The sequence below is a fragment of the Rutidosis leptorrhynchoides genome, chromosome 9 (assembly GCF_046630445.1).
Source record: "Rutidosis leptorrhynchoides isolate AG116_Rl617_1_P2 chromosome 9, CSIRO_AGI_Rlap_v1, whole genome shotgun sequence".
NCBI lineage: Eukaryota > Viridiplantae > Streptophyta > Magnoliopsida > Asterales > Asteraceae > Rutidosis > Rutidosis leptorrhynchoides.
In genome coordinates this window covers 128,284,252-128,309,980 of record NC_092341.1, presented here as the reverse complement: position 1 = coordinate 128,309,980, position 25,729 = coordinate 128,284,252, and positions in this window count along the sequence as shown.

Below are 25,729 nucleotides of genomic sequence, written 5' to 3'. Positions count from 1 at the left end.
CACTTCTTTATTCTTCACACTTTGTACATCAGTGATTTCTATACGGCGGTATAAACAATGGTAGTAACGATATGGTTTACAGTCCCACATGACTATAAAAATTTAGATCCATTAAGGAAATTGGATCTTTATGAAAACATTTGATTTTTTGAAAATTAAATCTAGTTTTTACCCTAGATAAGTTTTCCGGAATAACCCTTTACCGGTGTTTGCAAAATATTTTTGTGGGTTTGGTGGGTTTCAGATTTGAAAATTTTAGCTCAAACTTGCGGTTTTGTGTCACCCACTTGCTAACCTTGTATTTGGAAAGCAACACGTCCAGTTTACTTGTTCCGTATATTACCTTTCGGCAAACTACCGTCCGGTTGTAAAGGAAAGCGTTGAACAAGCAACTGTTAAGGCAATGTCCCGTGACATGCTTTTGATTATGGTCTATAACGTGTCGGACGCAATTACTATCCTTGGTAGGAGCAATAGTAAAGCTCACCCTTATAATTTTTCGGTCTGGCACAAGGTCCTGTCTTTGACCACTATGCAACCACCGTTCTTACGGTTGACACCCGATTTAGTTCAGGTGACCTAATGAATTCCAGGTGAATTCCTAGGATTTTACGTTCAATGGTAATGAACGCATTGAAAATAGGGTTTTCAGAAAACAAATCGGTTTGTAATTTTGATCAAAATATTTTCTCGTTTAAGCTCAAGTTTAGATATCATTGAATTCCATGAGTTTGAATTCTCAATCTTTAAGGTCAATCTCTAGGATTGAGTAATATCAGTCTTAAAAGCTGATTTTTAATCTTTAAGGAGATTATCCTTTCTGGGGATCTGATTTATTAGTCTTATCCAGCTAATTTGCATGGTGCCCCCCCATTGTACGAGATAAATCCTTCTCATGGTTAGGATAAATCTGACCACTTGGCGACCCTGTTTAATGCTGAGGTCCGTGGATTTCCTGCTGATTTTAGTGATGACTTTTCTAGATTTTTCGTCAACCTACAGCTGGTCTGGACGACAACTTCATGACCTAAATCAAGAAGCGCGTTTCTTTTTCGGAAGACTTTACTTCCTTTTAATGATGGAATTGATTCATCGTGTAGATCCATCTCTTCTTTTCTTTCATCGGGTAAAACAGTTTAGTTTAGTCCAAAGCAAAAGTATTTTCAGTTATTTGTTACAGATATATGTGACATATGTTTAAAATAACTTGGTAAATTTTCCCACACTTGGCTTTTTATTTTTCTTTTTATCGTCCTCTATTCCATTTTAAATGAATTTTGACATTTTAGTTTGTTTCTTAATTTATGTTCTTTCTGAGATAACAATAATTTCGGTGTTAAAACCTAGTTTTATCGTTCATAAATATGTATAAACATGATTTGAATTCATTTAATTGAAAAATTTTACTAGAATTGGGTAGTCAGTATATAAGACTAGGGCTGTTCTTTTTTATCAGAGAGCACTAGATTCTAATACAACTACTGCTTTACTAGTATTTTTAATGGTAACCAAGTGTATAAAGTAAAAAATTTTAAAATCCGAAAGAATTTAACCCCTTCCCACACTTAAGATCTTGCAATGCCCTCATTTGCAGGAAATCAGTAACAATTTAAATTATTGAGGGTGATTTGTGTGAAAATGATTAAATTTTTACCAAAGTTTCCAAATATATTGGCGTTTGTTTGCTGAATGATAAATGGTGCACATCATTTGTTCATTCCGTCTTGTTGTTATTTCACATATATTTTGCATCTTGTCGTCAAAATTAGTTGCTTTTGCTGAACTTAATGCCAGTCTTTGAAAATGCATTGTTTTACCCTGTTGTGTACATAAGATAAACTGCAAACATATATACATATTTTTGAAGTTTGGTATATTACCCCACATTCAAAAATTATTAAAATCTAAGAATAAAAGTTAGATAATTATAAAAATGATTACAATATTAACAAAAGTATTAAACGTATCAATAATTACAAATTACAAAAAAAAAAAAAATAATAAGTAAACTAAGGATGATATTGGTACCAATAGGGGTTCCAGGCATAACCATAAGTGCTATAGAATGCTTCGGCAGGGTCATACGTAGGATATGGTGGCTGCATCTCTATAGACCAAGGAGGGAAGACGGGTTTCGGTGTAGGAATATAGTTTCTACCTATATGTTGGCAATGAGCTAAGATCTGGTTCTGATGAACTTGCCAATCTTCAAATGCTCTCTGTCTAGCATTTTCGTATTCCTGAGAAGCTATAAACCTATGCATTTCTTGCATCTCATTCCCCCCTCCTACATTACCTTGCTGCTGGTTTCTCTCCACCTGTGGATGTCTACCATGGTATCGTACTGCGGCGTTATTTCGCCTCTTCAAAACTTTCGCACCATGGTATACATTTAAACCTATAGTATCGCGGGGTTCTGGTTCTTCTACTAATAATCCCCCCCGACTTATATCCACACCGAGATATTCACCAATCAAAGTAATAAAAATTCCACCTCCTATTATGCTATGTGGTCGCATCCCCCGAACCATAGCTGATAAATAATAACCCACACAATATGGTATACTTACAGTGCTTTGTGGGTCTCGAATACACATATGGTAAAACAAATCTTGTTCATTTACTTTTTCTTTGTTCTTACCCCTTTGTGTAATCGAATTAGCTAAAAACCTATGTATCACTCTTAATTCGGCTCTATCTATATCCAAATAAGAGTAGTTTCCCCCTTTGAAACGGTGATGGCTTGTCATTTGACTCCACACACCGTGTGTATCAAAATTCTCATCTATCTTTCTACCGTTTAGTATCAATCCTCTACAATCGGCAGACGCTAACTCCTCAGGCGTATATATACGTAAAGCCTGAGCCATGTCCAGTAAAGACATGTGGCGCATCGAACCGCCTAACAAAAATCTAATAAAAGAACGATCGGTTAAACTAGCTACCTGATCATTCAACTCTATACTACATAACAATTCTTCACACCATACTTTATATACAGGTCTGCGTATGGTGAATAAACATATCCAGTCATTAAAAGAAGAATTACCATACCTCTGTACAAGTAATTCCCTAATTGGCCCGGCCAATTCTACAGCTTCTAAGGGTCCCCATTCTATGACCCTCGGTACCTCAACAACCTTGGAATGAAGAGTATGCAAACCCCGTTGATATTTTGGATAATCTATCCAAAGTCTGTCAAATCTCAGGTTCGGGTGCAACTCTTCCAAATGCATATCGGAAAAGGTCATGACTGGATGAGGTACATCCTGCTTGTAGTAGTTATCCACCTCCTGTTGTTCCAAATTCTCAGCAGGAGCATTGCGGGCTTGGGATGAAGATTCACCCCTTTCATTCTGCAAAACACATCAAACACAATTTTTGTGCATCCAAATATGCATTAGTGTCAGCAAAATCATCAATCAAAATAATTACAATGACATTATCAATTTATATCAAACTTAAGCTTATTTTCACATTTTTATCAAATCTACACTTTTTCAAATAAGCATATACGAAAATTTTCACCAAGTTCATAAGCATTCAACTCAAATAACATGTCAAAATAATCATTACTAACAATCAAACAAGTCTCAAATGGCATTATCTTTCAAAAATCAAGTTCATGAATTTTAGACTTGAAAAAGTCCACTTTAATTCTCAAAATCATGTTTAGGCTCAAAGTTTGGATCATTTAACTACCTAGACATGTTACACTACTCAATTTAGCAACAATTCATGACAAAAATCGGCCATAACCTGTTTATATCAAAAAGCCCCAAATTGCTCAAGAACACAAACCCTAGATTATTCAAAATTTGAACTTTAAGGCTTCTAATCATGTTAAACAGCATCAATCTAGGTTATACAAGCATAATACATAAACAATTTAAGTCTAATTACACTAAAAAGCATCAAAATCAAATTGGGAAAAAATAGCTCAAGAACATCAAATTTCGGATTAAATGGTGTTTAGGTGTAGAAATTTACCGTTTTTCTTGAGTAATTCTTAGATAGCATCCTTCTCAACATGATTTTAGCAAAAGATTTGGTGATTAACGGTTAAAAATTGGGATTTTTGGGGTGTTTTTGGGTGGTTTTTCGGAGTATTTTCGCTGTTATTTTTCGCAGTGTGTTTTTGTGGTTGTGGACTGATCAGTTCGGGTGTTTATTATTTTTTTTTCTGGGTTTTGATCCCTCCGCGAGTCGCGGGGATTTACCCTCCAAACTCCGCGACTCGCGGAGTTTTTTTTTTTTTTTTTTTTTTTTTTTTTTTTTTTTTATAATCATTAACTTTTGAAAACAATTAAGAAATTAATTTTAAAATTTTGTTTCCCTTGTTATTTAGGATGAGGTCGTTTCGGATCGATGTCCTAGTCCGTCCTTCGACAAAATTTTAAAATTTGTCTTTTTGTAGCGATTGCTTTAAAAGCTAAGATTTTTGAGTTTTTTCAATGTTTTTGGCATACGCTAATTCAATAAGATTAAAAATAATGATAATAAAAGTTCTCGTCCCTTCCTTCGGGTAAAGCAATTTCGGTTCAAAGACCTAGTCTTCAACTTACGACGAATTTTAAAAATCATATTCTTAACTTAATGAGATAAAGTAAATTTTTGTTTTTAAATTCACACAACTTAAATATAAAATTCAAAATTAATATTAAAAATTCACACCAAACTTAAAATTTGAAATGCATAAAATTAAAAATTTATATTTTAAAAATTAAAAATTCACACCAACTTTAATTTAAAAATTTATAAATTCATATCAAACTTATATTAATTTTTCAAATATTTTAAATATATTGTTTTTACAAAGTTTACAATATTAATTTAAGATTTAAATATTAATTTTAAAAACATGGTAAAAATAAATTTAAAAATATTTTTGTCTTTTTATCCCACTTTAATCAATCAAATATTATCAAAAATATGCGCCCCTCTTTTCGGTAAAGTAATTTCGGTTCCAAGACCTAATTTAACTCATGACGAATTTTTGAAATATTTTGGGTTGATTGTTTAAAGATAATTATACCTTAAGAATAAACGTTAAATTTCGCAGTGATGTAATAAATTTTTGAATGATATCAATAATTTCGGTCGCCAAACCTAATTTTATTCAATACCAATTTAATACTTTTTAGCAAACAAATTAGCGTTTATTATCAAAAGGTTAAAAATAAAAAAAAATAAAAATAAAAACTGTACAGACATACCTGTGAAATAGATTTCTTAGTTATATGATCTATCCCATTCATAAGATAGTCGGTTTAATTGGTTTTCCATGGCTGCATAGGCGTAACCTCGAGCATTCAGTGTCTTTTCTTCTAAACATATGAACGGTCCATCTCTGCATAAAGTAACAAATTCGGTATTTGAATAGGTTTGATTATTTGAACATTTACCTCCATGTGACCATTTTCCGCATTTGTGACATCGTTCTAAGTGTCGTGCTCTTCTTTTCGCTGCGGATTTTGATTTTCCTTTACCAAATTGTAACTTATTATCTTCGCATCTGGATTCTTTTCTAACTCCGTCCATTCTTTCTCTGATTACTGATACTAATTCGCTCGGTAGTATGTCATTATTACGTTTAGTGATCAAAGCGTGTAGCATTAGACCATGGTTTAGTTCACAGGCAGTCTTCATTTCGTAAAAACCTAAAAAAATAAAAATTCAGAATGGGGGGAGAAGACTAGTTCTTTAGGGTCTGCTAGGGAAAGACCATTCGGGTTCCATTTTCGAGAACTACACGAAAACAGACAATCTAACTCTAACAGAAATACATATTATCCTTTAAAGACTTGATTCTCCCCACACTTAGTTAGCTGTGGTGTCGAAATTGTGATTAACTTCGTTGTCGACTTCCATCGGACCATGTATGTAATGTTTAACTCTGTGACCATTAACTTTAAATTCAATCCCATTTGAATTTATCAATTCTATCGTTCCGTATGGGAAAACTCTTTTGACTATGAATGGTCCAGACCATCTTGATTTCAATTTTCCAGGAAATAGCTTGAATCGTGAATTGAAAAGAAGAACTCTGTCTCCTTCTTTAAATTCTTTTGAACTTCTAATTCTTTTATCATGCCATTTCTTCGTTCTTTCTTTATAGATTAACGAATTTTCGTATGCTTCATGTCTTAATTCTTCTAATTCATTTAGTTGACTTAATCGTAGACGTCCGGCTTCATGTAAATCAAGATTACATGTCTTCAAAGCCCAAAATGCTTTGTGTTCAATTTCTACTGGAAGATGACATGCTTTTCCATAAACAAGTCTAAAAGGTGTGGTTCTAATTGGAGTTTTGTAGGCTGTTCTAAAAGCCCAGAGTGCATCCTCCAATTTAATGGACCATTCCTTCGGATTTGATCCTACGGTTTTCTCTAGAATACGTTTTAAAGCTCGGTTGGTATTTTCAACTTGTCCACTTGTTTGTGGATGATATGCGGTGGAGATTTTATGAGTTACTCCATATCTTTTAAGAACTTTCTCAAGTTGATTATTACAGAAATGAGTACCCCGATCACTTATTAAAGCTTTCGGTGTTCCAAACCTTGCAAAAAGACGTTTTAAAAAGTTGACTACAACTCGTGCATCGTTAGTTGGGAGAGCTTGTGCTTCCGCCCATTTAGATACATAATCAATGGCTACGAGTATATATAGATTATTATGAGATTTTGGAAATGGACCCATAAAGTCAATACCCCAAATGTCAAATACTTCACATACTTGGATGACATTTTGTGGCATTTCATCACGTTGACTTATTTTTCCGGCCCTTTGACATGCATCACAGGATTTGCAAAGAAGGTGTGCGTCTTTGTAAATTGTTGGCCAATAGAATCTAGCATCATAAACTTTTCTTGCTGTTAGTTGAGGCCCATAATGCCCTCCTGTTGGTCCTGTGTGACAATGGTTTAAAATTTTACTAGCTTCATCTCCAAATACACATCGGCGTATTATTCCATCGGGACAACTTTTAAACAGATGTGGATCTTCCCATAAATAGTGTTTTATATCACTGAAGAATTTCTTTCGTCTTTGGTACGATAATCCTTTTTCAAGGAATCCACAAACTAAGTAGTTTGCATAGTCTGCAAACCATGGGATTTCTTTATAATCTATCTTCAATAGATATTCATCAGGAAAGTTGTCTTGTATGGCCGATTCATTCAGAACTTCTAATTCGGGATTTTCAAGACGAGAAAGATGATCAGCGGCGAGATTTTCTGCTCCTCTTTTATCTCGGATTTCAATATCAAACTCTTGTAAGAGTAAGATCCAACGGATTAATCTTGGTTTAGCATCTTGTTTTGAAAATAGGTATCTAAGAGCAGAATGGTCGGTATAGACCACCGTTTTTGCTAGAACGAGATATGATCAAAATTTGTCAAAAGCAAAGACAATAGCAAGGAGTTCTTTTTCAGTAGTTGTATAGTTCGTTTGTGCTCCTTGTAACGTCTTACTAGCATAATATATAGGTTGAAATCGTTTTTCAATCCTTTGTCCTAAAACGGCTCCCATTGCAAAATCATTTGCATCGCACATTAGTTCAAATGGTAGATTCCAATTTGGTGTTATCATGATCGGTGCATTAGTGAGTTTTTCTTTAAGAATATTAAAAGATTTGATACATTCATCTGAAAAGATGAATGGCGCATCCTTTTCTAGGAGTTTATTCATAGGAGTGGCAATTTTAGAAAAATCTTTTATGAAACGTCGGTAAAAACCGGCATGCCCTAGAAAACTCCTAACTCCTCTAACATTTGTGGGATGTGGAAGTTTAGCAATTACATCTACTTTAGCTCTATCCACTTCAATTCCTTCTTTTGAAATTTTATGTCCAAGAACGATGCCTTCTTTAACCATGAAATGGCATTTCTCCCAATTAAGTACTAGATTTGATTTTTCGCATCTAATTAGCATTCGTTCCAGATTAACTAGACATGATTTAAATGTATCACCGAAGACTGAAAAGTCATCCATGAATACTTCCATGCATTCTTCTATCATGTCGTGAAAAATCGCCATCATGCACCTTTGAAAGGTTGCAGGGGCGTTACAAAGTCCAAATGGCATGCGTTTGTAAGCAAAAGTACCATAAGGGCACGTGAATGTGGTTTTCTCTTGGTCTTCGGGTGCTATTGGAATTTGAAAATATCCGGAAAATCCATCTAGAAAACAATAGTAACTATTTCCGGCTAATCTTTCCAACATTTGATCTATGAAAGGTAAGGGAAAGTGATCTTTTCTGGTGGCGTCATTTAATTTTCTATAATCAATACATACACGCCATCCTGTTACAGTCCTAGTAGGAATAAGCTCATTTTTCTCATTTGTAATGACTGTCATGCCACCCTTCTTAGGTACGCATTGAACTGGGCTTACCCATGGACTATTAGAGATTGGATATATCAAACCTGCATCTAGCAGTTTAATAATCTCTTTCTTAACTACATCTTGCATATTAGGATTTAGTCTTCGTTGGCGTTGCACATACGTTTTATGACCCTCTTCCATAAGGATTTTATGTGTGCAATACGAAGGACTTATTCCTTTAATATCATGAATCTTCCATGCAATGGCTGGTTTATGAGCTTTCAACACAGAAATGAGTTGTGATTTCTCATTTTCAGTAAGAGAAGATGATATTATTACAGGTAATTCAGATTCACCATGTAAATAAGCGTATTCCAAATGGTTTGGAAGTGGCTTTAACTCTAATTTCGGAGGTTCTTCTATTGATGATTTATATCGATATCTGTCTTCTTCTTTTAGCATTTGAATTTCTTCTGTTGTTGGTTCATATCCATTAGCTATAAGTGTAGCTAACATTTCAGCTTCATCAATTGGTTCATTACCTTCTCCTAAAGAACATTCTCCTGTTCCTTGTAATTCTGGAAATTCTTCTAATAATTCTGCATGTGCATCTATAGTTTGAATATAATAACATGTATCATCTGCAGATTGTGGTTGTTGCATTGCTCTATCAACTGAAAAGGTAACACTCTCATCCTCTATACTTAGGGTCAGTTTCTTACCGAACACGTCTATCATTGCTTTAGCCGTGTTTAAGAATGGTCTTCCTAATATGAGAGGAACTTGAGAATCTTCTTCCATGTCCAAAACAACAAAATCTACTGGAAATACTAAAGTACCAACTTTAACTAGCATGTTCTCCATTATCCCTCTAGGATATTTTATTGATCTATCGGCTAGTTGTATGCTTATTCTGGTTGGTTTCAATTCTCCAAGGTCTAGTTTAGCGTATAGTGAATACGGCATTAGATTTATACTAGCACCTAAGTCTGCCAATGCTTCTATTGAACTAAGACTACCCAGAAAACATGGAATTGTGAAACTTCCTGGATCAGATAATTTTTCTGGTATCTTATTCAACAGCACTGCTGAACAATTAGCATTCATAGTAACAGCCGAGAGTTCTTCCATTTTCTTTCTATTTGAGATTAGATCTTTCAAGAATTTAGCATATCTAGGCATTCCTGAAATCACATCAATGAAAGGAAGATTTACATTTATCTGTTTAAACATATCCAAGAATTTGGATTGCTCGGCTTCAAGTTTTTCTTTCTTCATTTTACTCGGGTAAGGAAGTGGTGGTTGGTATGGTTTAACATAAGGTTTATCCTTAACTGTGTTATTTTCATTAACCTTTTCAACTACCGGTTCTTTTTCCTTATCTTGATCAGGTTGTGGTTCTTGTGGAGTAGGAATAGTTTCATCAGAAGTTACAGGTATTTCAGGTGGTTTAAGTGTTGTACCACTTCTTGTGGTAATAACTTTAGCTGTTTCATTCCGGGGGTTAGCATTTGTATCACTAGGTAGACTTCCCGGTTTTCTTTCACCTATTAACCTTGCTAGGTTACTTACTTCTTGTTCCAGATTTTGAATAGAAGCTTGTTGATTTCTAAATGCTTGAGCATTTTGTTCATTAGTTTGTTTTTGAGATGTGAAAAACTGCCTTTGAGTTTCAACTAGCTTCGTCATCATATCTTCTAAATTCGGCTTTTTATCATCGGTTTGTTGTGGTGGTTTGTTTTGAAAATTAGGTCTTTGCTGATTGTAAGTATTATTGGATACTTGTTGATTGCTAGGACCTTGTTGGTTGTTGTATGGAATATTTCGGTTATAATTCTGGTTTTGATTGTAAATCGGTCTTGGCGGTTGATAATTATTCTGATAATTATTTCCAGGCCTTTGGTTTATGTATGAAATATTCTCTCTTTGTTCCATTGTTAATTCAATACTGAGACAATCTTTTGTCAAATGTGGTCCTCCACACTGCTCACAACTAATTCGTATTGAGTGAATATCTTTAGTCATCTTTTCCATTCGTCTCTCCACAGCATCTATCTTTGCGGAAATGGAATCTAAGTCATGGCTAGAATCGGCTCTAGCTGCTTTAGATGATCTAATGATGTCTTTTTCTTGGTGCCACTCATGTGAGTGGGAAGCAGTGTTATCAATAATTTTGTAAGCATCAGTTTCGGTTTTCTTCATAATAGAACCACCAGCTGCTATATCTATGTCTTTCCTTGTAGTGATGTCGCATCCTCGGTAGAATATTTGTACTATTTGACAGGTGTCTAAACCATGTTGCGGACATCCTCTTAATAACTTTCCATATCTTGTCCACGCCTCATATAGAGTTTCATTTGGCTTCTGTGTGAACGTAACAATTTCTGCTTGAAGTCTTACGGCTTTAGATGCAGGAAAGAATTTTTTAAGAAATTTGTCAATTAAAACGTCCCATGTATCGATCGCCCCTTCAGGTAACGATTCCAACCAATCTTTGGCTTCTCCCTTTAAAGTCCAGGGAAATAACATGAGATATATCTGTTCATCCTCCACTTCTCGTATTTTAAATAGTGTGCAGATCCTATTAAAGGTACGTAGATGTTCATTTAGATCTTCCTTCGGCGCACCACTAAATTGGCATTGATTAGTCACCATGTGTAGAATTTGTCCTTTGATTTCATAATCTGGCGCATTAATGTCTGGATGAGTAATTGCGTGACCTTGGCCAGTGCGTTTAGCTCTCATTCGATCTTCCATACTTAAAGGTTCCAGATTCTCCATAATTGAATTTGTTGAATCGGTATCACTAGATGATTCTGATTTAATGGTTCGTTCCTCAACAATCTCTGTTTGAATGATTGGTGGTTCCGGAGGAAAGTTTAATGGTTCAGGATCTATGAACCGTTCCTGAATATTCTCTGGATTCTCAATTGTGAGGTTGGGTTCAAAAAATGGATTATCGGAAATTTGAACTGAAGTACTTGGTTGACTGGATGACGATTCTAAAGAAAAATCAACGGCGGTTATATTTGCTAAATGTCTTGATCTAGTTACAGGTGGTGAACGTACAAAAGGTGATGAACGTCTTGCTCGGTGCATCCACTGAATATCCTATTAGTTTTTAAAAGGAAAGAAAAATTATAATAAGTTATCCAATTAATAGACTTTTCTGATTTTGCCCACGTTTCGAATAGCCAAAAGATGCAGCAGAGGGGCAGGATTCGTTTGGTCTCAATATAATTGAGGACTGTTTGGCTCCAATAACCCGGTCCACGTACAAATCCAACTATTACTACGAACCAGAAAATTTTGATGTCTATTAATTTAACCACTTAAAATAAATTTTCGTAATTTTAAGAAATTTAGATAAGAAGTAGAAAAAATTCTAAGTCCTAAAAACTAGAATGGCGAGAAATAAGAGAGAAAAAGAGTTCGTCGTAAAAGGTCGAAAAAAAAAAAAAATGGTTGAAAAATAAAAGGTGACGGAAAAATAAAAGAAACTTATAAAAACTTAAAAATACTTGACTAACCTAACCTTATTACTACAACTAACTTAAAATTATAATCGCAAATTGAAATTACTAATTGGAATGATAATTGATACATAGTAAAAATCGTCTAAAAATATTAAAGCTTACAGGAAAAACTAAATTCCAAATGGAAATAACTTAAAAAGAAACTAAAACTTAAAAAGGCGTCGCAAAATTCTAAAGCACCTAAATCTTAGTCTAAAGAAAAAGCACTTAAGGAATTCTACGGCAAAGCCTAAAAATCTAGGAGTAAAAATAACTATAGCAAAAACTAAGTTTAAAATTAAATATGAGCTAAAAATACAAAAGTTATGCTACAACGATTAAAAAGGTACAAAATATAAAAATATACAAAAAGTTGTAAAAATTACAATTTTTATAAAAATATTATTTTTATATTATTTATTTAATAAAACTATTAATTTTACAAATTAATTAAACTAATTAATACTAAATAAAACAAATTAAATAAAAAGTAAATCTTAAAATAAAACTAATAATAATAATAATAATAATAATTAGGTTTAAATAATAATAATTAATTAAAACCCGTAATTAATGCTGGTTTAGGGTTTTTTGTCTCCTGTCAGAAAGGCTCCGCGAGTCGCGGCAATTAAAGCATCAAACCCCGCGAGTCGCGGGGTTCCAGAATTCAGCTGACAGGTTTGAAATTTTACGCGTTTTTATATTTTTTTATTTTTTTTTATTTTCTGTTTTCTGTTTTTTTTTCTATATATAAAAGATATTTAATAAAAGTTATATTTTTATAAATTAAAATAAAGATAAAGAAACTTATAAAACTTAAATATTTAACAAAATCTTAAAAATACTTATATTTTTGTTTTTCTTTTTATATTTTTGAATATTTAAAACGTATTTTTACAAAAAATGAATTTTAATAAAAGTAAACAAAAAATCCCTTTTTTTTTATATATATTAGCGTTGCGCTTCCGGCTTTTAAGATAGCGTCCCCGGCAGCGGCGCCAAAAATACTTGATATTATGCGAGGTGTATATAAAATAGTTATTAATTTTAGCAGGAAATACTATTAAATACGATACAATTTTACACAAGATATTTATTTATTTATAGAATGGATATACTTAAACCTTGCTACAACACTTATACGCAGTGTACCTAATCGTACAGTAGTGTAGTTTTTAGTAAGTCCGGTTCGTTCCACAGGGAAATCTTTAAACAAAGCTCAACGCTATATTAGTTTACTTTTATTAAAAATACAAATATATATATAAGTAATATTATTATTATAAAGGGGGGTTTTTACCGTTTAATGACCGGTTTGTCGATTTTAAGACTTTAGTCGCAGTTAAAACCTAATGTAAAATATAAAATAAATACAAGACTTAAATTAAAGCGTAAAGTAAATAACGATAATGAAATTGCGAATAATAAAAGTGCGATAAAATAAACTTACGATAATTAAAAAGTACGATAATTAAAAGTGCGATTAAATAACAATAAATAAAAGTGCGATAATTAGAAGTGCAATTAAATATAAAATAAAGGAAATTAAATATGAAATAAAAGAATTATGCTTATTTAAACTTCCGTAATCATGATGTTTGACGTGTTGATTTTAGTTTTATGCCCATGGGTTAATTGTCCTTTGTCCTGGATTATTTAATATGTCCGTCTGGTTTTTGTCCATAACAGTCCATCAGTCATAAATATAAAGTGCGAGTGTCCTCATCAAATTATTCTTATACCCGAAGTTAAATATTTCAACTAATTGGGGATTCGAATTGTAACAAGGTTTTAATACTTTGTTTAATGAATACACCAGGTTATCGACTGCGTGTAAACCAAGGTTTTACTACTTTGTTAACAATTACACCAATTACCCTTGAATGTAATTTCACCCCTGTTTTAATTATTCTAGTGGCTATTAATCCATTCCCGTGTCCGGTTAAATGAACGATTATTCGTACATATAAATACCCCGCCCATCGTGTCCGATCGAGTGTATATGGTAATTTATAGGGACGCCCAATTGTAAATCTTTATATTAACATTAACAAACTATCATTTAGTTAAACAAATATAAAGCCCATTAATAACCCATAGTCTAATTTCCACAAGTGTCGTTCTTTTATCCAAACCCCAATTATGGTACAAAGCCCAATTACCCAATTTTAGTAATTAGCCCAACATCATGATTACTTCGTTTTAAATAAGCATAATAATAACTTAGCTACGAGACATTAATATAAAAAGGTTGAACATAACTTACAATGATTAAAAATAGCGTAGCGTTACACGGACAGAATTTCGACTTACACCCTTACAATATTCGCTAACATACCCTTATTATTAGAATTATAATTAAAATTAAAATATAAATTATAAATATAAATATAAATTTTACGTATGAATGAGGAAGAAAAAGATATGGTTTTTGATCAGAATTCGGTTTGCTTTATAGGCAGAGTTGAAATTTGGGGCTCCGCGACTCGCGGTGAAAACCTCTTCAAACTCCGCGAGTCGCGGAGGTTACTTTTACAGCTCAGTCCTTGGAGTTTTTCTCTGCCGACGGTTTTTTATTTATAAATATAATATATATATATAATTAATATAATTAATTATATATTATATTATATTTATATACATAGTTAACTTGTAATTTTTAGTCCGTTGCGTCGAGCGTTAAGAGTTGACTCTGGTCCCGGTTTCGGATTTTCGAACGTCCTCGCGTACAATTTAATATCTTGTACTTTGCGTTTTGAATCTTGTACTCTTGTAATTTCGAGACGTTTCTTATCAATAATTGGAACCTTTTTGATTGTCTTTTGTACTTTTGAGCTTTTTGGTCGTTTGCGTCTTCAATTCGTCGAATCTGTCTTTTGTCTTCACCTTTTATTATTTAAACGAATATCTCTTGTAAATAGAACAATTGCAACTAAAAGCTTGTCTTTCTTGAGGAATAATGCTATGAAATATATGTTCGTTTTTAGCATTATCACTTTCCTTCTTGCGTGGAATACTTCAACTGCTATTTAATGTGAGTTTTCATATGCTCCCTTTTACTCTTTATATTTTTGGGCTGAGAATACATGCGCTACTTTTATAACTGTTTTTATGAAATGAATACAAATACTAAAACTGATTTTTCGTGAGTTTTCATATGCTCCCTTTTACTCTTTACATTTTTGGACTGAGAATACATGCGCTACTTTTATAACTGTTTTTATGAAATGAATACAAATACTAAAACTGATTTATCGTGAGTTCATCTGCTCCCTTTTTATATATTTTTGGGCTGAGAATACATGCGCAACTTTTATAACTGTTTTACACGTATCAACTATTAAACTGTGATATGTTGGGCTATGACCAGTAAGTCCCCAACCGACAAGTATAAACGATAACTTGTACGGGGCAAACTTGAAAGTCTAGTCTAAATATCGGTACCAACTATTAAACTGTGATATGTTGGGCTATGACCAGCAAGTCCCCAACCGACAAGTATAAACGATAACTTGTACGGGGTAAACTTGAAAGTCTAGTCTAAATATCAGTACCAACTGTTAAACTATGCTATAGCCGGCTATGTCCGACTAAGTCCCTACAGTGATATTTTTAATTGATGCGGCATTCTTAATTATTGGGGATAGGCCTATCGGGAGTAACGTCCCCGATACATTTGACTAAGTCTTTGTATTACTTAATAATGAAATTAAAACGACAAGGACAGAACAACTTGTCACGGGGCAAACAACGTTTAGTCTAAATATCACGCACTGGCATAACTTTTGATCCTGCGGGATATAAACTTGACTGGATCTGAGTGATCTACTTATGAAAACAAATCTTGTGGTCTAACACTATTACTGAAATCATTATTTCTGACAAACCTATGAACTCACTCAACCTCGTGTTGACTTTTTAAGCATGTTTATTCTCAGGTACTTAAATATTGCTTCCGCTGTATATCTACTACTTTGATGATGATTGCTTGCTATGCATGGAGTCTTCATTACATATCATTTCAATTAAAGACATATTTATCTTCCGCTGCAAAACTCAACAAAATGTCTCATGTAGAGTCGTTCTCGTTTATACAACTGTGATTTGATATAATTAGTCACAAATACCCCAGACCCTATTTGGGGGTGTGATAGATTGGTATCAGAGCAGGTTGTTGTAGAGAACTAGGATTGCATTTTATGTGTGCCTTATACATTTAGGTACATTAGCAATGTAGGACTATAACTTTCCTTGACCGTAGTGCCTTTACTTGTTGCCTTTAACTGTTAAATGCTACACTATACTTTAGAAACTTTACTTATCTTAAAATGCCGAGCCAACCTAAGAACTCTGCTCACTTCCCTAAGTATTATCCAATTCCGCCACCATATTTAAATGCGACACCATGATTTCGGAAATTCTCGACATTCCTTTGTCATCTATTATGGTTTTGTGTATTACATATGTATTACATGAAATGTTATCCATGATTCTTGAAATCCCTACTATTCATATTCATTACTTTTAAAATATTTGCTTTCTCATTATTTTTTATCATTGAATTTTCTTGACGGATGGCGTCTACGAAACTCTAGAATGGAAGGGTTTGGATTACCAATTTAAAGGATCCTATAGCTCAAGCCCCTAGACCTGAATAGGCCATTATGAATTAAAAGTCTTTAGTCGAAAGTTTATCTGATTACATACTTATCATTTTTATCTCGACACGTCATACTGCAATTATTGCATAAATGGAGTATTGAGACATCATATCTAATCATATCTTATCCTATCTATCTCCATAAACTTTGTCAAACACTTTCCCTAAATTTCCTCCGTAAATTAAGGAAATCTTTTTGCTATATATACGTATTAAAGGCAACGAATATATCATTCAGTATCCAACACCCATTTCATATCAAACCCTATTCCAAACACATAATATGGATTCTTCGTACTCCTCGAGCTCCAACAGCAGCGTAACCGGAACAAACGAACCAATCAGCCATCATTTATTCTGGATGAATTGGGGATGGGTTCGTAGCCGACTCAATCAATGGAGACAAGAAGAAGGTAATCCCTTCCACCAACCGAATTCACCTCTTGGCGAAGAACCTGAAGCACTTACCGGCGAACCAGTCCAAAACACCATTTTCTCTCTTCTTTCCAGGGTATCCCGTTACGAATATATAATATCGAAGATTCTAGATCTTATTCACCCCCTTGTTCCAACAGCCAATCATCCCGGAATAGTAGAAGAAGTCAACGAGCTTCGCGCTCGAGTTGTGGCACTGGAGAATACGGTGCGATATCTACAAGCATCAGCTGCACCAGCAGCATAACCAGTACCATCAACATCACAACCAACAGCATCAGCTTCATCAACAACAACATCCGCATCCCACGCCTCAACATCACACTCAGTACCTCAAACATCAACATTATACGCCCATAGATACCAAGGAATATTAGTAATAATGAGCTAATGTATTGACTCGTTCTTAGTGAAGAATTATATATGTATACCTTATATATATATATATATATATGTATATATATATATGATTTGGAACAATAATAAATCTTGTCGTACTAAGTAATTACGTGTGAATCTCAACTAGTATGTACTACTTGGTTAATTCATATCACTAATATGCTATGATGTACACCCTTCATTAATGACTTAACAATTGTTAATCACTGCTTCAACACAATAAACTCCATTTCATAATAAATCAAGTGTAACGATGAATATATTGATTCATAACTTTATTAGCGAAATATTTCGCGACAATTATGAAATCTCTAAGGTTTTGGAGATTATTTACTCTCGTTCCAAACCGCAAATCAGATGAGTTTAATATATATTAACTCATTAAATCCATGATTATATCTGAAGAATACATATATGAACGTATATCTTCATAAAGATTGTAAATTCTATTGTACAAACTGTTAATTGTGAAAATATTTTAACGGGTAGGTAATACCCGAGAAATATTTACATCTCACATTAATACACGGTACATTCTTTAATTTCGATTCATAAATCCTTAATTATACGCACTACCTTCACAATGATACACAATCATCTTCATATAAAATCAATTACACATTCTGAAATTAACATATCGGAATTCAAGTAAAGCTTTAGCAGGTGTTATCTTCCTAAAGATTACTACATTCATGAATTATATTCATTCGTATTCTGCAATGAATTATCACATCAAACCACCGAAATTATCATTCATCACTTTTAAAATCAGTAACTCCTATTCGTTAACCATTAGATCCGTTGACGAATTACAATCAGCGTTTAATCATCTAAAAATAAAATTTCTTGAAACCATCTCGGATTGATAACCAATGATTCAGATATGGTAGCATTAAATGCAGAGGAAATAGAAGAATTTTCCTCGTCATTGGATCTTAGAAATTCTAAGATATCACCGTATCTTTCGTTATAAATATCCTCTATATTTCTGAAGATATCTTTATAACGATTCTTGTCTGCAATTAATTATATCTTTGCGATAACTTTATCACATCATAAAGGAAACTGTTTTAGTTTCTATATTCAAGTTTAAATTATAAATGTTTTGAAGAAGTGTTGGGAATTGAAGCATGAGTTAGTATAATATAATGACGTCAGGCCAAGGTGATTATATTACAGTAAGTGAAAGGACCCATTCATATACATTATAAACGATTCTCAATAGTTGATTACATCGCGAGGTATTTGACCTCTATATGATACATTTTTCAAACACTGCATTCGTTTTTAAAAGATAAACGCTCTTTACATCAAAAATTGACAGGCATGCATACCATTTCATAAGATTCAACTATAAATGACCTAATCTGTCATTTACTTAATAATAATCTCTATTGAACTCAACGACTTGAATGCAACGTCTTTTGAAATATGCCATGAATGACTCCAAGTAATATCTTTAAAATGAGCAAATGCACAGCGAAAGATTTCTTTAACACCTGAGAATAAACATTTTTTAAAGTGTCAACCAAAAGGTTGGTGAGTTCATAGTTTTATCATAAATAATGATTTTCAATAGTTGTAATAGACCACAAGATTTCAGTTTCATAAATAACCATACACTCGCAAGTGTATAAAAAGCATTCTATAAGTTGTAGGCACCTGGTAACAAGCCTTAACGTTCATGTTTTACCCTCTGAAAGTACACCGAATCAGGTGTGTTATATAAACCTCGAAGTACTAAAGCATCCCATAGTCAGGATGGGGTTTGTCAGGCCCAATAGATCTATCTTTAGGATTTGCGCCTACCAGTCATACACCAGTAGTTATAGTTACCAAGCTAAGGGAATATTTCTGGTTTAAACCCACGTAGACTTAGTTTTAGTACTTGTGCCTATTTCGTAAAACAGTTATAAAATATGCATGTATTCTCAGCCCAAAAATATATAATGCAAAAGCATTTAAAATGGGAGCTATAAAAACTCACCATACTGTATTTCATTGTAAAAATACATATAACATCATTGAACAAGTGCAAGGTTGGCATCGGATTCACGAACGTATCAATATTGAGATTCAATATTGCAGGAAAAGTACGTAGATGCAACGGAGATGATTAACACTAGTTTGACTCACGAGCAATACTCCCGAACCATACCCATAACTTCCATAGCTATAACCCATAATTTCCTTAGCCTTATCCCGCTCGAAAAACAATTTCGAAATCAGTTGGACAGCACTCCATCGTAATATTTTATGTATACTAATAATATCTTGAAATAATACGGAGTCAATATATATATGTAAATCGATTGAGAGAGTTTAGAGAAAAATATTTTCAAGTTTCTATGAAATAATGAAACCTTTTGAATTCTATTTATAATAGATTTTTGAATTATTAAAGTGAATTATTAAAGTATGAATTATTAAAGTGAATTATTAAAGTATGAATTACTAAAGTGAATTATTAAAGTGAATTATTAAAGTATGAATTATTAAAATGAATTATTAAAGTATGAATTATTAAAGTGAATTATTAAAGTATGAATTATTAAAGTGAATTATTAAAGTTAATGTAAAGTAAAAATAAAGTAAAGGTAAAGTTTAAGTATAGTAAAAGTATAAAACTATGTACGTATAATACGCGTATAAATATATATAATATTAATTTAAATCGCTATATATATTTAATAAAATAAAATATAAATATCTTTATCTTTATCATACTAGTTAAGTAATGAGTTGTCAAAAGTGGTTCTAGATATTTATAAAACTTATATACATTTTAATAATAAAGTTCTTTTTAAACTGAAAACGTTTTTATACGTTTGAAACTAAATCAAATAAATATGATAATTTTGTTTTCCAAAACTAAATATATTTAAAAATCATCTGTTTAAAGGTTAAAATAATGAAAATCGTTATATCATAAAACGTTTTAGAAAAGTAGAATCATATATATTCATAATAGGTTTCAAGTTTTTAAATTACAGTCTGTTGGTGAAACATGGGATAAAATTCAAAGGTTAAATAAACGTATGAAATCATCTTAATGAAAAATGTTGATACCCAATATCTAAGTTATTTATATTCCACATTTCAACTTTAAAATGATAGTCATAATAGTTATCTTATTAACATCACGAGGAAAATGTTGTAAGGTATGAACTGAAAATCAAATAGGAATCTTCACTAACTCTTGTCTAGTTCTCGTTAGTTGACACATTGTTCTTATATGTAAAATCACTTTACCATTTTTCGAATATGGTTAAAAGGGAAAGGTTTTCTAAATCAAAGTAGACCTCCTAACAGGGACTCGTAGCCATAAATTCAATGTATCTAATAATTCAATCATTTGATATTATCTTCTAATTCCATCGATAAACATATTGAAACAAATACGTTCATGTAAAGTATTATACGTTTAATACTTTATTAATATTCTCAAGTTATAATATATATATACATATATATACATATTTATTTATATATAAAGGTTCGTGAATCGTCAAAATTTGGTCAAGGTTATAATGAATGTATGAACACAATTTAAAATTCTTGAGATTTAACTTAACAAACTTTGCTTATCGTGTCGGAATAATATAAAGATAAAGTTTAAATTTGGTTGGAAATTTCCGGGTTGTCACAGTATCTACCCGTTAAAGAAATTTCGTCTCGAAATTTGAATGGGATGGTCATGGCTGACAATAAGTATGTTTTCATGACGTATACGAGTTGAAAATTATAGTTTTATTATCATCAAGTAATATTGATAAAGCAATTTGATTTTTTTGAAGAGTACGAGTGAAGTTATCACAAAAGAATGAAATGGGTAAATGCATGTTCTTTTTAGCCAATGACATAGTCACGGTTGATTTCCGAAATTCAAGGAATTTAGAGAAAATCTTCGTAATAAGATTTGGTTCTTCGGTAATTAAGGAAGTTAGGATCCGCTTTGATTAAATGCGATAATCTGTTTTGATTACTCTGTCGGATATTTTACTATATATCCACCTCCTTCGTTTCCTTCAATTCACACCTTCTATTCTTTCTTCTTTAATTCATACTTTGAATCATTCGTCAATATGCTCCATCCGGTTCTAATTCTTGATATACTTCTAACTTTCATATCTGTCATTCTTCTTTTTCACCTGCCTCCGGAAGAATGTATTTACTTCTACTATACACTTGGTTTTATAGTGTTTTTAGTTCTCCCGTGTCTTTATATTGCTATATGCATCGATATATATGGTTTATAGTTTCTGGGTTGTTGTTGGGTTTTATATCTTCCCTTATATTTTTATGTCCCTGTTTCTGTCTTCTATAATCATTGTCATCTCCAGTTAATGCTTTCTTTTATTTGATGCGATTTATACCCCAATTTATGTTTCGGAGTTTTTTTTCCTTTCTTTTCTTCTTCTTGTGAGTAAGTACCGCTTATAATGGTCCATAAATCACATATATGAATTTCAGAATGAACATTGTTAATGTTGTAAGAAGGAAATTGTAATGGCACGATCTTGACTTGTCAAATTACTAGAATACCTCGGAAAAGACCGAATCATCAAGAAATATTTTCTTGATATTTTAGAGGTTAAAGAGAATAAAAAAGTCGTGTAACATGACACACGATGACGTTATGATCTGTGAATCATCATGTTCCATTTAGAAACTCAGTATGAATTACTGTAATATAATCACGTTGATCAAGTATCATTATATTATACTAACTCATGCTTCAGCTCCCAACACTACTTCAAAAATATTCCTATTTTAAACTCGAATGTTTCAGAATTTAGAAACTAAAATAGTTTCTTTTATGATGTAATATAGATAGCGCGAAGAGATAAATGATTTCGGATAAGAATAATTATGAAAATATCTTCAGAAATATGAAGGATATTTATAATGAAAGATATGATGATATCTTAGGATTTCTAATATCAGAGGATGATGAAGAATATTGTCAGCAGGGGTTTAGAGTTAGGAGCAAGGTATTTGTTAATGAATTCAGCAGATACTGAATCATTTGGATTCTTTGAAGGCAGATTCAGTCTTTGTGATTTGTCCACAGCCTCCTTCATACTTTGCTCAATTCGTTTTCCAGTTCCAAAACTTCTTTTTTTTCTGCGCTTTGCCAGCACACTATTCATTATCATCAAACTTTTATTGTTAAAGTCGTTTATAGTTTTTGCTGCTTCATCAACATTTCGAGAACTATTCCGCAGTTCAGGGTGTTTTTCAGAAACTTCACATTCAAGTATGTAAGTCCAGGAGATAGACGTTATATATACACATATAAGTGTTGGCGTAGACATGCTACGAGGTTTCAAAATACTGATTGCTAATTCCCGATGATTCGTATGGCAATTCTCGTTACAAGATGCGAATGAGTAAATGATGGGGTTTCGGTAATTATAATGATTCTTCGGAAGGTCAAAGATCAGTGAAGTTGTGATTAAGTTTATTGCTAATGTGGTGAAACATGAAAGGTTCTCCGGTAACAAAAGGGTAATCATATATATCAAGATTATGATAAGGCTACTCCGAATGAAAAATCGAAGTTGTCTTGTTGGAGCTGTGATATAATTTGCTACTTTACAAAGGAATTGCAAAGTTATAGTTTTTTTGCTAATAAATGCCAAAGGATCTGACACATATATGTGTTGAATTATGACTTTGGTTTTGAGAGCTTTTTAAGTACATAACTGTGGGTAATATGTGGTTGGATCATTATCTCGATTGCTCAATATTTGAAGTGTCTTCGGAAATTTTCGAAGGGTTTGAACACAGATTGTAATCGTTAATATACATTTGATGTTCTAACACAGTTTTGAAGTCAAAGTATAGCTTTGAAAGATGTAAGAATCTAAAAGTGATGGTACCGGTTATATCTCGAATTGAATTCTGAGTTTTCAAAATCAGAATATGTAATTGAGTTTGAATGAGTATGGTTGTTTTGATTTCTATGAAAGAATTTATATTATTGTGAACGTAGGAATTATAGTTGATAATTTGCTTAATCAAATTTAAAGAATGTAACATATTAATTGTGAATATATATATATATATCTCGGGTATTACCTACCCGTTAAAAAAAAATTCACAATTAATATTTTGTACAAAATAATTTTATTACACTCTTTATGAAAATATATATGTATATATATTCTCTTCAGATGTAACATAGATTTTAATGAGTTAATACTAAATTAAACTTATTCGATTTATGGTTGGAACTATAATTGAATAATCCCTTGAAGGCTTTAGAGATTACATAAGTATTTCTTCAATAATATTGAAATTATGAATCAATACTTCTTTTTTGTTGAGGCGTGATGTTGGTTTTCGTTAAATTCTTGTGAACTTCGCAAAGTACGAATGATGTTATCTGAAAAGTTTCGGGTACATCGATGATGAAAGTGTAAAATCAAATATATACTTGATTTATTATGAATTGGTATTTGTTGAATTGAGACAGAGATTGTAGTTAACGCTGGTTAAGTTGCGGGCGAAAGACGTACATTATTGCATATTCGTAATACGAATTAACCAAGTAGTTAAGATTCATACACAATAGCTTAGCACGGAAAGATTTATTTATTTATTTTTTTTTCAAAATATATATATGTAAAATATACATATAATTTCTTCAGAGGGAATGAGTTAATTCTTCATAACTTGCTAATACAATATACGCGTTATTGATTCGTAATGATGTCCACAGTGATTCTTGAATTGACGGAGTTTGTGATGTTATAGATGTTGTTGATTCTGATGCTGACTGCACTGACGATGCTGGTGACGCTGATGGTACTAATGATGCTATTGGTAAAACAAGTTTAGCTGGTTAATCACACACCATTTTTGTCACGGTGTCTACTCTTCCTTCTATCATTTCGGTTTGCTTAACTGCTTTATAGTTAGAGCTAGATTAGATAATCTCTAAGACTTTAGAGATTACATAATCTCCGCGGAATGCTTCTCCAATGAAGTTATGAATTAATACTTCGTCAGTTATTGTTGTTGGTATTCCTTGGTATCTATGGTGTGTATGACGTTGATGCTCGTGGGACAGATTGTGAAGTTGAGGGTTACGACACGGTTGTGGTTGGAGGTGGTAATGGTACTGTTGGCGCTGATGATGGTGGTACTGGTTATGCTGCTGATGCTGCTGATGGTGTTTGTAATCTTTGTACCATATTCTCCAAAGCCACTACCCGAACGTGAAGCTCGTTGACTTCTTCTATTACACCGGGGTGATTGTCGGTTCGGACGAGCGGATAAATAAAATCTAGAATTTGATGTAGTATATAATCGTGACGAGATACTCTGGAAATGAGAGAGAAAATGGTGTTTCGGACAGGTTCGCCGGTAAGTGCTTCAGATTCTTCGCCAAGAGGGCAATGTGGTGGATGGAAAGGATCGCCTTCTTCTTGTCTTCAATGATTGAGGAGGCTACGAACCTATCCTCAATTCATCTAAAATAGATGATGGCTAATTGGTTGATCCATTCTAGTCACACTACTTTCGGAGCTTGAGTGGGATTCCATATCGGAATTCAAGGGACTTGAACTAATGACAAATTCCATTTTGTTCGATTGAATAAAGGATTTTTCGATATGAAATGATTTTTCGGCTATCGGGTGGTGTTCCAATTACATAGAATATCTAATATCTATATATATAGCGCAAAAGATTTCGTAGATTACAGAGGAATTTACAGGATATGTCAGGAAAAGTTTATAGTAACAGATACGCTAAGATATGAATTTTGTCTATACACTATTCATGCAATCAATGCAGTAAGACGTGTCTAGACTAAGAATGATAAGCAGGCAAGTTCTGACAAAAATGATAAGTAAAAGTTTTGACAATGCAGACACGGTCGAAGTCCAGACTCACTAATGCATCCTAATGACTTATCAGTTAGACACACTAATGCAGACCTGGTTCGCTAAGACCACCGCTCTGATACCAACTGAAAGGACCCGTTCATATACATTATAAACAATTCTCAATAGTTGATTACATCGCGAGGTATTTGACCTCTATATGATACATTTTTCAAACATTGCATTCGTTTTTAAAAGATAAACGCTCTTTACATCAAAAATTGACAGGCATGCATACCATTTCATAAGATTCAACTATAAATGACCTAATCTGTCATTTACTTAATAATAATCTCTATTGAACTCAACGACTTGAATGCAACGTCTTTTGAAATATGCCATGAATGACTCCAAGTAATATCTTTAAAATGAGCAAATGCACAGCGAAAGATTTCTTTAACACCTGAGAATAAACATTTTTTAAAGTGTCAACCAAAAGGTTGGTGAGTTCATAGTTTTATCATAAATAATGATTTTCAATATTTGTAATAGACCACAAG